The following is a 15290-nucleotide window of genomic DNA, read 5'->3' as shown; positions in this document are numbered from 1 at the left end:
CTCAAGATCAAAATCTACCATGCTCTCTACATCTGTTTCTCTAGACATAACATTTTATAACAGTTGCTGCATTAAAGTGCTAGAGTTCATGAAAAACTGCATTTTAACCCAAACCAAACTTACTGTGCATTTTAAAGGATGCTTACAAGGAATGTATTGTGACATTTCATGCTTAACATCGACAAGGTCACCAGCAATCTGTCAAAGGGTTCAATGCGGGTTGTTTCTGTTTTAGCCACATGATAAATAGGCAGTTTCTCAGAAACTAGAAGATGCTACTTTTCAAATAATGCATGAGGGTTGTGTAGGAAGGCCATGTTTTTGACCGCCAAGGAGGGAAGCGTACCAAGGGCGTGTAGTTAAACTTGTCATACCATTTCAAATAAAGTCTTATACATTTTGATATTACAGTTTTTCTTAAATTTTCCATGTAGGTTCCTCTTACCCCCAACCGGTCACAGCAGATGGTGTCTCTCCCTGAGCCTGGTTTTGCTAGGGGTTTCAGTTAAAGCCAAAGCCTGGATTTAACTGTCAAGATGTATTGTTGCCTGGATTTGCTTGTTCAAAGGTACAACTCTCACAATTTAGGGCTCCAAACTTTCCTCTCATTAGAGTAAGAAAAATTTGAACTTTAAACAGAATTCCTCATCTGTGATTCTGTCTATCAGGTATGTTTAATGGCCCTGTTCAGGGACATGTTGGCACTTGATGGGCTGCTGTGCATACTGCAGCAAAGGCCTTTCAGTTACACAGTTGTTTCAGGAGGCAGTCTGTTAATGCACATTATCTGAACAAAAATGACTTCGACTTGACTCTGTGCCACAAAACAGCTGCTAGCATGCTGAGATAACTTCTCTCATATCCAGAGCAGTTTCACTTATCTCTCGCAAGCAAGGATTGCAACCAAGTGGAATCACTCAGACAAGAAGCTAACATTAATGAGTCTGTTTAATCCTAAGCCTCAAACTTTTCCTATTTTATTCTGTTTTATTCTATTTTGTAAAGTACTTTATTCTTCTGTATATAGTATTTTATTCTTATTGTATAGTGTGTTATTCTATTTTATCTTATCCTATTCTATTGTTTTTCTTAACTTTTACTGCTCTTAAACTTTTACTTTCTGCCGTGACCAAAACAGTTCGCACGTGTGGGACTAATAAAGGTTCATCTCATCTCACCTCATCTCATCTCATCTCACCTCATCTCAACTTGCCTAACCAAACATTAACATCACAAAAAATACAAAAATATGTGTAATTATGAGGGAATCCTCAGACTTTGGAATAATCTTCCATTAAATATTAGATCTGCACAAACACTTGATCAATTTCAATCGCTACTATAGACATATTTTTATGCCCTGGCTTTTAACACGCTATGACCCAAGCATTTTGGTCTTATTTTAATAGTCTTACATGCCCAAATAATGGGCGTGTATGGTTACCAGCTGAGGATATCTGTCTTTTGAACTGTCGTTTGTCCTTTGAACTGACATTTGACACCACCCACTGGTGTGTGTGTGTGTATATATATATATATATATATATATATATATATATATATATATATATATATATATATATATATATATATATATATATATATATATACATACATACAGTGGGGCAAAAAAGTATTTAGTCAGCCACCGATTGTGCAAGTTCCCCCACCTAAAATGATGACAGAGGTCAGTAATTTGCACCAGAGGTACACTTCAACTGTGAGAGACAGAATGTGAAAAAAAAAATCCATGAATCCACATGGTAGGATTTGTAAAGAATTTATTTGTAAATCAGGGTGGAAAATAAGTATTTGGTCAATAACAAAAATACAACTCAATACTTTGTAACATAACCTTTGTTGGCAATAACAGAGGTCAAACGTTTACTATAGGTCTTTACCAGGTTTGCACACAGTAGCTGGTATTTTGGCCCATTCCTCCATGCAGATCTTCTCGAGAGCAGTGATGTTTTGGGGCTGTCGCCGAGCAACACGGACTTTCAACTCCCGCCACAGATTTTCTATGGGGTTGAGGTCTGGAGACTGGCTAGGCCACTCCAGGACTTTCAAATGCTTCTTACGGAGCCACTCCTTTGTTGCCCGGGCGGTGTGTTTTGGATCATTGTCATGTTGGAAGAACCAGCCTCGTTTCATCTTCAAAGTTCTCACTGATGGAAGGAGGTTTTGGCTCAAAATCTCACGATACATGGCCCCATTCATTCTGTCCTTAACACGGATCAGTCGTCCTGTCCCCTTGGCAGAAAAACAGCCCCATAGCATGATGTTTCCACCCCCATGCTTCACAGTAGGTATGGTGTTCTTGGGATGCAACTCAGTATTCTTCTTCCTCCAAACACGACGAGCTGAGTTTATACCAAAAAGTTCTACTTTGGTTTCATCTGACCACATGACATTCTCCCAATCCTCTGCTGTATCATCCATGTGCTCTCTGGCAAACTTCAGACGGGCCTGGACATGCACTGGCTTCAGCAGCGGAACACGTCTGGCACTGCGGGATTTGATTCCTTGCCGTTGTAGTGTGTTACTGATGGTGATCTTTGTTACTTTGGTCCCAGCTCTCTGCAGGTCATTCACCAGGTCCCCCCGTGTGGTTCTGGGATCTTTGCTCACCGTTCTCATGATCATTTTGACCCCACGGGATGAGATCTTGCGTGGAGCCTCAGATCGAGGGAGATTATCAGTGGTCTTGTATGTCTTCCATTTTCTGATGATTGCTCCCACAGTTGATTTTTTCACACCAAGCTGCTTGCCTATTGTAGATTCACTCTTCCCAGTCTGGTGCAGGTCTACAATACTTTTCCTGGTGTCCTTCGAAAGCTCTTTGGTCTTGGCCATGGCGGAGTTTGGAGTCTGACTGTTTGAGGCTGTGGACAGGTGTCTTTTATACAGATGATGAGTTCAAACAGGTGCCATTCATACAGGTAACGAGTGGGGGACAGAAAAGCTTCTTACAGAAGACGTTACAGGTCTGTGAGAGCCAGAGATTTTCCTTGTTTGAGGTGACCAAATACTTATTTTCCACCCTGATTTACGAATAAATTTTTTACAAATCCTACCATGTGGATTCATGGATTTTTTTTTCACATTCTGTCTCTCACAGTTGAAGTGTACCTCTGGTGCAAATTACTGACCTCTGTCATCATTTTAAGTTGGGGAACTTGCACAATCGGTGGCTGACTAAATACTTTTTTGCCCCACTGTATAGATAGATAGATAGATAGATAGATAGATAGATAGATAGATAGATAGATAGATAGATAGATAGATAGATAGATAGATAGATAGATAGATAGATAGATAGATAGATAGATAGATAGAAAATCCTTAGATTCCGATTTGACAATAAAGATATTTCAGTGGTCCAAAGACAAAGACTAGAGAATATTGAATATTCTACATCATTAAGAGACCGTGGTCACCTCGGCCCTTTTCCACACTGGAACAATGTTGATACAATGAATAGCCTTCTAATGGCTCCTTGTTGAAAGTGATTGAGAAAAGGTAATGGATGTATAGAGGGAATTGGCATTTGAGTCTATTCACAGCTGCTTCATCTTAAGGCCACACTTCAACCTATTGTCCCACAGACCTTCTCCTCAGTGCTGACCTTCCTACCCTCACCTCTCACCTTTATCCTTCCCAGCTGCTGCACTCTTATGATGGACAGCTGTTTCCTCAAGAGCCACAGGCTGTGCTCTTTGGCTCACAGCTGATTTATTCACGCTAGTAAATTTACACTGGAAAATCACTAATGACTTTACTAAATAAAGAAAATGATTTATTCTGGTCATCTTTAAAATCTCATAAAGTCTAGATTATGAAGCTTCTTCTTCACTGTTTACACAAAAGCAAAGAGGGAGAAGATTTTTATGCATTTATAAAAAAGGGAAATGAAAGGAGATGCACTAAGCCTTCCTTAGAGTGTTTATGCTTCCAGCTCTACTGTTGGGTAATATAAACTGTGGAGATAAGCTATAAAAGTTAACATCCCCCTGTCTCAGTTCCCATTAGAAACACCTCTTACAAAGTATTTCTAAGAGAATGGTCCTCATTAAAATTCATTGCACCACAGTTTCTCTAACAGATATCCTCACAGAGCTTAAATAGATTTACAAAGCATGCCATTTTTTAATGTCTCCACCACTATAGCAGATGAAGATATTGTGAATGGCTGTGGCACTGTGACATGACTGAAACAAGAGCTACATTTAATTCACATTCAGGGACCACCAACAGCCTATCAGAGCCCAATCCTGAGGTGGGCATCAATCATGGGAGCCTGGACCGCTCTGGCTTGTGTGTTAGCTCTTCTAAAGCAAAGGAAAAGGCTTTGACAAGGGCCCATTATTCAGTAGCTCATCTTATGTCACTTCATACATCACCTGTCAGCCTGCCAACCCAGCTTTGCACCCAAAGGTCGCCATCAGCGATCAGTCACATCATAGACATCCAAATCACAGCCTTATAGCCGACTTTAAACTGTGTTTTTATATGTTTAGGTGCTATTAGATGTCATTCAGGAGCACAAGGCACTCAGAGAGACCCCACTGTAATTATTCTACAGTACATCCATAAAAAATGTTTCTCTTTTTCCCCCAAAAAGTTCATTTTGACTTTCTTCAAAATGTAGGCTCAGGGTTACCACCTACGATAAATATGAGGCAACACTATCCATCCACTACAATGCACATTGCCCAAACTCAACAGCGTTACTGATACTGATGAGAGTGACAGAGAAAGATAATTTTTTTCCTTATTTCCAACATGAACAAACAGAAAGTAGACTTAAATTGAGGAAGAATTACACTGGAATTACACTGCTGATCACTCTGATTATTATCAACCCCTAAGATCATCATCCATCAACACAAGCCTAACCAGTAGTTCTGTGCAGTACTGCAAATTATCAATCTGATACCAAGTAAATACAGAGCCATTAATTAATTAATTAATGCCAGTACCGATACTGATACTTTTAACAAATAAAGGCAACTTATGAATGGGAGAGCATTCTGTCATGATTTATGAGATAAATCATTAAATTGTAATTCTGAAAACATTTTAATTACCACTAAATCACTCTATTTTTCATTTTCCACAATAATTGGTTAATATAACAAAATACACCTTTCCGTTTTGCATGTACTTTGATAATTGGTCCTTTGGAGAGCTGGAATGTAAATGTACCCGTCTCTAAAGTACTTGGGGTTAACTTCTGTTATTTAAATGTACTATAAATAGAACAGACGTGACAGTCAACACAAAAAGGTTCAGACTGTTTTCATAGTGCATGTTTGATGTATATTTTTTTCATTTTCAAAAAAATGAATTATTTAACACAATTCACCAGACTAAAAACTGAGGATAAAAAAAGAGTATTGAGCCTATCACGCCAGTATAAATCAGATATCAATACCAGCATTGGTATTGATACTATTGATATTTGGATGTAGCTAGCTGCCTGAGGGGTTTACTAAGAGTTCTTGGTCCTGTATCCTCTAATGAAGCAGCTCACTCAGCTAAACTGTGCAGTATTTTCAGTAGTGTTAGTGCATCTGAAACCCATAATTTCCTATCGCAACCTGTTTCTCCAGCAATTATTCATGGGTGAAAAACATCTCATGAGATAACTGAAATTTTAGGACGCCCTGGAAGAGAGGACAGCCTGGTTCTTCTTGGATTGCTCTAAGCAAGTGTAACTTCTTCTCTGACTTGCTGTCTGCAGGATGTGCAACAGAGAAAAGAGAAAAGCTTTTAAGCAAGCAACAACAGCAGCAGACAAGGAAACCCACAAGGGAGATGGGGAAAATGACATAGGGATGGTGTGGAGTGTGCATGTGGGGGGAAGAAGGAATGGGGTTTTTTTTCAACAAAAAAGAAAGTGAGAAGCAGCAAAGGTGGAAAGAAGGATGGAATTTAAATGGCATTTGTGATAAGGTGACATTTAGAAAAATCTCAGCTCCATCTCCTTTGAACAAAAAGGTCTTGATCCCAGGAAAAAGGGGGGTCTGTCACCTCACAGGTTGCACTGGTGAAGGAAAATACAGCAGCATATGAGACTGAAATGCAGAAGTGTACACATGGATTCAAATGCTTTAAATCCTTAAACACATCCGAAATTAGTATTCCTACGTTCTCGTGTGTTGCGGTAATACAAACTCTTGTGTATAAGGTCATTGTTTTGAATTGAGCGTAATGATATACGGGTGTTTTAAGTGTGTCATGATGATCACCAGCTATGGGTCAGAGTTCAGCCTCCTTTTTATGAGGACTACATCTCTGATCGGGACTAAGAGTTGCCATGGAGAAACATGCAATCAGCTGGTCTTTCTTTTCACTGCTTTTCACTGACTCGCTCCCTTCCTCTGCCCTGTAAACAGTACGGGCCCTGTTGTTGTCGTCGTCAGATAGTGACTAAGTATATGCAGTGTGGGAAGGAGAATCTCAGCTGTTCATCCTGGAGAACTCATCTCCCCTCCCGTTCCGGTCCTAGGTGAGCCACAATACTTCTTCAGACCTCCCTTTCCTTTTGGCTGCCATTACCCAAACTAAGCTCATTTGTCCCCCCCAGTAGACCCATGATCTGCCTTTTGTTCAGACCCCAACCTCCCATTCATGTCCCCCAGGAGAGCAGACAAAAGAGGAAAAGACATAGGCTTAAACCCTTTTGCCCAGACAGACTGTGGTAAAGCAACCATAAAGAGATGCTGGGCGTGAATGGCTGGGGAGCTCTCTAGCTTCAACTAGAAGCTGTCTGTGAAGATGCCCTCCCTTGCCCACATCAACAGAAGTCTCAGTTATTGTGTGAACATGTCCTGAAATGAAGACAACATCTTTGGCAATTTGACAACACATATGCGGCACAGCCAGATTTTTACTTGCATTTCAAATGTTGAAAGTACATCCAGAAACCTAAGTTGAATATACACAATTGTTGAAATAAAAGCAGCTGTCAAACAGGGAAGTGGATACATCATAGACTGCATATAAGCATATGTTACCAACTGTTATGTGAAATTGGTAAATGGACCTGCTTCTTATATAATGTTTTTCTACTCAAGCACTCAAAGCACTTTCTACAACTTGCCTCATTCACACATAGTCTATGCCTAAGTGCATTTGCACTCCAATGAATGCATCAGAGAGCAATGTGGGGTTCAGGATCTTGCCCAAGGATACTTTGGCACGCAAACAGAAGGAGCCAGAGATCAAACCACCAACCATGGTTGTTTTAATAGATGACCTGCTGTAAATCAGATATCATATGTGAGGTTTGGAGCTTACTCTGAAACAGAGGAACACTTGTAGTAGGATCTTGTCAATAACAGGAGGCGTCCATCCTTAAGCATACCTCATCCATTTTTAGTACAGTAGGGGCCATATTTACAATTCATATTCACTTAGATTTTAAACTAACAACAGATATAAACACACCAGGAAAGTGTTTACTAGGCCTATAGGACACTCCCTCATAGATTTCTATAGAGCCTGATTTTTGCAGTCAGTGACAACATTTGAACCAAGGCTTGGCAGTGCAGGGGGGACATATCCACAGAGCACAGATGATGTCAAAACATTTTACAGGGTTCACGTTTTCATTCAAATTTCAATTTATATGGATCAGTTTATGAAATTTGAATCATGCCTCTTTATTCTGACTGAAACCTTCATATGGAGTTGTGGGTTTTTCTTTTAAAAGCTCTCACCCTGGAGGCTCCACTACCAGACTTCATTTAATAAAAATTTGAACCTGACCCATTTTTCGAAGGTTGCTTAGCATGGTACATTCACTGAATTGGCCACCTACTACTAATAAAACTGATATGGAGGTAACATTTTTCTGCTTTGATTTAGTTATATCAAATTGGATTACGTAGCTGAGCTGTTTTTAAAAAGAATAAAATAACACCAGCATCATCTATTCATTTATTTTTACAAGAGTGCTTTTTGCAGATTTCCAAATCTCCCTCTGTACATGCAGTAAGGATAAGAAGATTTATTGTGTTTCAGAATTCCCCCAAGTGTTTCTTATCTGTAAAACCCAATGTTGTTTATTTTGGCTCACAGTTTGTAAAGCTGTTACTGAGTTTTTGGGTGTTTGTTTCAGGTGGAAATGTCAAACAACCTAAGGCTTAATGCAGTCAAACTGATTGCAATCACAATATCGGGCTTCATCTAAATGGAGCCAGCAGAAGCACGCACGGAAGGCTGGGCATGTCCCCATACCCAGCAAAAAGATTGAAGGTCCTCTTTTGGGTCATTGAAGTTTTCCAAAGGTAGATGAAATACAGTCTCACTGGTGTGTTCTGGGTCTCCTCTGGAGCCTCCTACCTGTCTGACATGCTCATAAACTCCCAGTGGATTGGCTTAGAGCTCACAACATATATATAAAAAAAAAAAATTTCAACCACTCAGTCATTTGGTGAATATCCAAAGATTAAGACCATAGCTAATAACTGAATGATAGTAAATCAAAAAGTTTACCACAACACCTACAATATGACTGAAGCCAGTAAATAAATCAATGTTTCCTGTTCCCAGTTCTATGTATTATTTAGTTTTTATTCACAGAGAAAAAATGTCATAAGATGTTACTTTTTATTCAATAATTAAAAGTAATGCCTGTTCTCTGTTTAGTCATGTTGGTCATATTCAACTATTTGTTCTTGGCATACTATACCTTTATCTTCCTACTGAAGTTCCTGAAGGTGTTGTTCTTTAAATGTGTCCCAGGTTGCACATCAGCTCTGCAGTAAGAGTGCTGGGGAAGAGAGATACAAAAACTTAAACTCCTCTAACGATGGTGCAGTGCGCCCCTGATAGTAAAATATCAACCTTATTGCCTCGTTGTCAGATTGAATCCAGCAGCTTATGCTTCTGTTATGGTTTGTGGCACAAATCACATCATATTCAAGCCATAAGCTATATTACTGTAGCTTAGGTTTTACAGTCTTGCAGAAATTCTCTGAACTTGCAGACACATTAATCTACAAAGCAATGCAGGCTGACATATACACTAACTGCGTATCTGTCTCCACCTGTGTGATGTCAAATACAAGCTCGGGTTCAGCGAGGAGACACAGAGTGGGATCTGCCATACTATTCTATAGGGACTCCTCTGTAAGGCTTAAAATAGAAGAGATCCGTCTTTGCAAGCATCCATGCTGTTACACATACTACTACTACATAGATAAAGCAATAAATAAATGAATAAATAACTGTGTTCTCCACTATCTTAGTTACCTCTTGACAGCCTCCAGGCACTGGCAAGCTGTACAGTGTTGGAATTAGAGATTTGTTTTTTGGCCACATGTTAAAACACTACATTTTCAGAAAGAAAGAAAATCCACCGTGCGTTTCAAGTAAAACACCAGTGCAGGCTGAACATTTGCTTACAGAAACTCATAACTGATATAATACCCTAGTAACGTAAATGCATCATGCATTAAATATGGTTCATTTTCCTTCAAACCTGATTTTTCCAGCAGTTTCTGACTATATTTCTGTGCAATATGCTGGATTCCTTCAAATATCACTTCACCATCCACAATTATTTCAGAGAGATGCTATACTTGAACCAGCAAAATAATCTTCACACTTTATTACAATTATCTCAGGGAGATGGATTTTTTTTCTCCCCCAACTGACTGACTGAACACTAAATGTGACGCGATATTTCAGGACATTTTCATCGTCTCGCTTGATCCAAGCGATACTGCCTCATCAAGGTGCTGAATGCAGACCTGCCTACTGCTAAAGGCCTAGCATGCTTGAAAGTAGTCTCACCTCCGCACAGCTGGCATATCACTGTGTGAGGTGAGAACCTGTCGGATTGTCAATTTCAGAATGTGGCAAAAATTGTGCGTTGCAGCCCCCCAGGCTTCTGACATCAGAAGGATGTGTGGGGGAGGGGTTTCAGAGGCTGTGTGGCAATCAGACAAGCACTTTGTCCACAGTATAGTGAGAACAGGCTACAAATTTAACACATCTTGAGCCTCCTTAAATGCATAATACAATTTTATTTTTTATTTATTTTGTGTGCACTTTCTTTGGATTTGAGTGGTCATATATTTTTCTATTATTTGTTTTACTTCATTTAGCTTACTTACAAGCACATCAATCTTTGCTTCTATAATAACCTTTTTCTTGTGTTCTTTAGCTCTGAGCAATTAGCACAGCTTAGCTTGATCAAACAGACCAAAACACAACCATTAAAAGATTTCTCAGTGCAGCATTTAGAAAAGTAAATGTAAAGGACATCATATTACAGAAATAGGCTGCAAAAAGTCATGTATATCTTTGTTTCCAAGAAAGCTAACTGGAAAACTCTAAGGTCTAAAATCAGATCAAGCCTTCATTCTTGTTACGATCCAGCCTGTGGGTGCAACATTACATTAAGGCCGCACAAGAGAACTGACAACTGTAGACCTCACTTCCCTCAGTTGAGGTCAGTGTTTATGATTCAGCAAAAAGCAAGAGACTGGAAAAAATGGCATGCAGGAGAGAGTTACAGAGCAAAAGCTATTGCTGACCAAAAAGAACACAAAAGCTCATCGCGCATTTGCCAGAAAACATTTTGATGACTTTTGGGAAAATATTCTGGGGACTGACTTAAAGACTTGAAAGGTTTTCATCTTATTACATCTGGTGTAAAGCTAACACAGCATTTCATACAAAGAACACCACAACAGCAATGAAACATGGTGAGAGTAGTGTGAAGCTCTCCTGCTTCAGGATCTGGGTGACCTGCCATAACAATCCAGTGGGTGGCTGTAGCTCAGGAGGTACAGCAAGTCATCTACTGATTGGAAGGTTAGTGGTTCGATCCCTGGTTCCTCCTGTATCCATGGGCAATATACGAACCCCAAGTTGCTCTCTGATGGAGAGTATGAATATGAATGTTAGCTAGGAAGCACTAAAAAAAGCTTAGAAGAAAGTGCTTGTGTAATTGCATGAAAGTGGCATGTTGTATAGAGCGCTTTGAGTACTCTGGGAGAGTAGTAGAATCAGTCCATTAATCCTGAAGGAGAATGTTTGGTCATCACTTTGTGCCCTGACGCTTAAGTATACTTGGGTTACACAGAAGCCCAATGATCTAAAACACAGTACAAATAAACCTAGTCAAAGGCTGGGCCTAAATCCATCTCTTCATACTCAAAAACCCTCTAGTGCTGCTGAATTTTTAAAATTCACCCAAAGTCCTCCATGTCAATGTGAAATACCTACTGCCAAATACTTCTCCACAATGGGTGAGGTAGGTTTGGATAATTGTTATCATTAATAAATGAAACAATCATTGAAAAACTGTATTTACTTGAGTTCTCTTTGTTTAATTTAAAAATGACTGATGATCTGAAGCTTATTCACCTGCCAAATTCTCTTGCACCGTCATCTCAGGCCCAGGGATTGCAGCGGTACATAACAAGCGCTGGGTCTCAAATTAAGTACTTCTGTACTTGCACTCACTATTTTGAGTACAGTACATGTAGTGTCGTAAAAGTAACAAGATGGTGTGCTTGTTGGCATTTCTCAGTTGTAGACAAGGTGTCCTTGGGTGGTGGAGCTTGCTGCACCATGCTATGACTTTAGTGAGCTTGGTCAACTCGTCAACTCATCAGTTTTCAGTGTGAACAGTTACTGTTATAAAGGAGTACATATGATCTCAAACCCTCAGTCTAACCAAGGAATTTATAGTGTCTCAATCTAACCAGTAAATAAAAGTGGAAGTACAATGTAACTAATAAACAACTAGTCTCCCTGAGACCCATTATGAGGATTTTGTCACTCAGTAAAACGGTAAAAAGCAGGTTCGCAATATCCAATATTACAGCAGTGAGGGTGTGAAAGCACTGATGCCAAAAGACAACTTGTGTGCAAAGATGACAGTGTACATTTCTCATCTTCAATAGTTGCCATATGTAGAAAAAGGAAAGAAACCATCTTGTTGGTGAGAAAGATGAGGAAAGGTCTTTAACACCCAAAGCTACTGTTCGCCTATAATCATTCTATCTGACATGGATCAGAATCTATTGCAATTTGTCTCCTAAATTTAAGGTTAGGACTAGTTGTGACGGATGACAGCCTTAAAGGATTATGGTTATATATCTTGTGGAGTTGTTTGGTGGATATTTTGTTAAACAATCAAATGGATATATAGCTATATGTGTGATTAAAGGTTTTACCAGCTCTCAGGTGAGTTATTTATTTTGGGGTTATTATTTACTTATATTTTACTATGTACTTATTTAATCATTTATTTCAAGGTTTCATGTTTAAATGGTCTTTTTTCCTTTTATCAATTTTGTATTTGTCTTTCATTTAATTAGAGTTTTGTTTTTTCATTTCTTTTAATTGTACATAGAAATAATTTCCTATTATTTTACTTCTAATGTGCCTTAATTTGGACGCTAATTCTTAGCTTGCCAGTCGCCTTTATGGCCCTATAATTTTGGAGCAACATCTGTTTATTGTCTGTCAAGGCTTGTAGTGGTAGTACAGCCCAATTTTCCCACCTTTTGTTTTTCTAACCCGATGTTGGAAAGAATGAGTTGAAAGATGGTTAGTCTTGTAACCTCAACTCTCTTGGGTGTCTTTTTGGCATTGCTTTCTCCCCCATTACCACTGAGTAAGGTCAGGTCTCAGAGAGGTCAGTTCACCCAGGAGGGTCACCCACTTCATACTAGACACTCCTGTGTCTGGAAATGGACCGGACAACTGTGTTCACTCAGCTATACTAGCTGCCAGTTTCACTTTCCAAACCACTGGTTATTAATTCCTGTCGGCACAGATCATCGTTTCTCCTCGGAACCAAAGTACATGGAGGAAGCTTAGCATTTAACCTTGTGTTCCTTTACTGTAGCTTAGCTGGCTCCATTGTGGTAAAATTCTTATTCACTCTGAGTTTTTTGTGGGCAGCCAGTCAGGAGGAAATGGTTTACTGTCTTTGACATGTTCTATTTGTTTTTTAGTGCAGTGCAGAAAAGGTTGTTAACATTCTGTGCCATCTTGGAACATTTTAGATCTTATGTATATTACGCAGATCCTGAGAGCTCAAGTGTTGAATCTGCACTGTCAACTTTTCTGAAGCAGTTGGCAAGCACGGAGATACAGAGCGCCAACTGTAGCAACACAAAAGTTATGTGAGAAGGATTATAGGGTCTGAGGTCAAGGGCCAGAGCACAGATACAAGCCCTGACTCTGTACTAAGGTCGTTTACCGGCCATTTGTACAGATGAATGCAGCAGTTGTGTCTGTGTGTGGTCTTTTCTGGTGCAATGCTCAGTTTGCAATGCTAAGCTTCTCACCTAGAAAAAAATGCATTTTGTATTTACTCAGGTTATCTTTGTCTAGTATTTACATTTGTTTGATGTATGGTTTTATAACACGTGAGCTAGTGAAACAATTTACACTTTGATGAGCTCTATTAATTCATTGTTGGCCAAAAATGTTATACGGTCTAGCTAGCGCCAACCTGGAAGTGACGAAAACTGCAGTTCCTTGAGGTGCCGCGCGAGGGTGAATGCAAAACTTCCCATTGTTTCTCACATTTAAATGTCTAACCTCACAGCATTAAAAAGCATATTTATAGTTATAGTCTACTCCCCACTCACTCACCACACACATAAATGTTTTAATGCTGGAGTTAGGAGCATGTCTGTGTCTTTATACAGGTGCCAAGACAGACAGCGGGAGCTGATATCTCAGCCTCACCCTCCAGTGGACCTCTCTATTCTGTTCCTGTTGTTTTCTCTTCATGGAGAATTTTTAAAGGATTCTCAGCTCATATTCAGACTCGGCGTGTGGCACAGTTTGTGCTTCAGTTTTGGTGAGTGAAACTAGAGTATTATGTTAGCTAATAATGAACTAATATGACTAACTGTTCATTGCACCCTTGCAGCTTGCTATCCAAATTTGAAATGCAAACGCTAAAATGCTAACAATGAAGTTGTAAGAGACCGGTGGCTATGTCCATCTTGTAGACCGTCTGTGGTTCCTGTATAAGAGATCTATTAATGAGTGAGCTTTAAACTGCTTGCTCATAGCGGGTCAGGTCTGATTGTTGGGGTTTTCTCTTATTGTAGGGTCTTTACCTTACAATCTAAAGCACCTGCTTTGAATTAAATTGAACTCAATTAAATTGGAATATCCTTGTCAGCTACTCCCCCCACCTTACACACATCTTGTTTTTTTCCATCGCACAGAGCTCTTGAAAGCAGAGTCTATTACTTTGTTTATTGAAATTACAGTCCCTCTTAGATTAAACTGGTTATTATTACAAATACACTCTGATGCAGATAGCCCTCTAAAAAACAGCTGATGGCTGCTGCTACCTGGACTCCCTGCCGCATTGCTCGTCACCAACATTATACTCCCCATTGCTGTGTTATTCTCTCATTATTGAATCATAGAGGGGGTTTCAGTAGCTTGTGGAGGAGGGGGCAGACTGGGTGTCCATCCAAGTGACCCTCCCTGAGGACTTAACCCACACCACCCCACCTCACTGTTGCATAATGGATGAAGGACAGACATTGGGAGGGAGGAATGGAGAGCGGAGCCCTTATTACCTTGTGATTCATTTTTAATGAGGTAAACAGGTCTTTCCAGGTCACCTGAAAGCTCACACACACCAACTGCAGGTGGTGTGTCTTCCCATCGACAGCCTTATTGCTGCCCGCTTTGACATGCACCATGGCTGCAGGGGCTGCAATCGTATAATTAGGTCTCACTGTCATTGACAGAATGTGTCTCACTTCCCACAGAGTCCCTTTTCCTTCCTTCCTTCAAGTTAGACACCACCAATTATATGGTGGCAAGAAGACCTTATTATACGTGCTCTAGGCAACCTTTGCCTCACTTTTCCTTTTAGATGAAATTTTCCTGCAGTGAGGATTGCAAAGACCACCAAAATCTCATTATTGTGTATTGTTTCATAACTGATTTGATTGCGCTTTCCAGCTCAAAAATTGAATTTTATATTGATTATTTTGCAAGAACCAGTTCTTGAAAATAGCCCGTCCCTTGTGATGTTTCTTGCCCTATATAGTAACACTCCACTCAGGTAGCGGTTCTCTCTTTATGCTCAGTTATTGTACCACTTTTCCTTCTGTGTATATGTTAAGACAGCCGATAAAACCAAACCTTGTTTTGCTCTAATGGAAATAAAATAGGCTCCCTCAAGCAGACGTCTGGTTTGAAATTGGATGACAGGCGAGGATTCACGTACCGGGTGTCATCTGGGAAATCAAACCCGCTCAGTTCACTTGTTCCGA

General features: G+C 39.8%; 1 protein-coding gene across 4 annotated transcripts in view; it reads left to right on the top strand.

Moving 5' to 3' along the window:
- The window catches only part of tncb (tenascin Cb), a 114236-nt gene that overhangs the window by 35735 nt on the left and 63211 nt on the right, over positions 1 to 15290 (top strand). For 2 of the 4 annotated variants that reach the window (XM_076890681.1, XM_014409216.3), the window contains exon 2: positions 13692 to 13846. The exons of 1 other annotated variant lie outside the window; for it this stretch is intronic. The gene's annotated coding sequence lies outside the window, so the exon portion shown is untranslated. Of the gene's footprint in view, positions 1 to 6427; positions 6515 to 13691; positions 13847 to 15290 lie in introns of those variants that run through there. One more of the 4 variants, XM_076890680.1, reaches the window with a different exon arrangement.

Source organism: Maylandia zebra, linkage group LG12 (genome assembly GCF_041146795.1).
Source record: "Maylandia zebra isolate NMK-2024a linkage group LG12, Mzebra_GT3a, whole genome shotgun sequence".
NCBI classification, from domain to species: Eukaryota; Metazoa; Chordata; class Actinopteri; order Cichliformes; family Cichlidae; genus Maylandia; species Maylandia zebra.
Note: the sequence above shows the minus strand (reverse complement) of the source record. Positions and strands in the feature narration are given on the sequence as shown.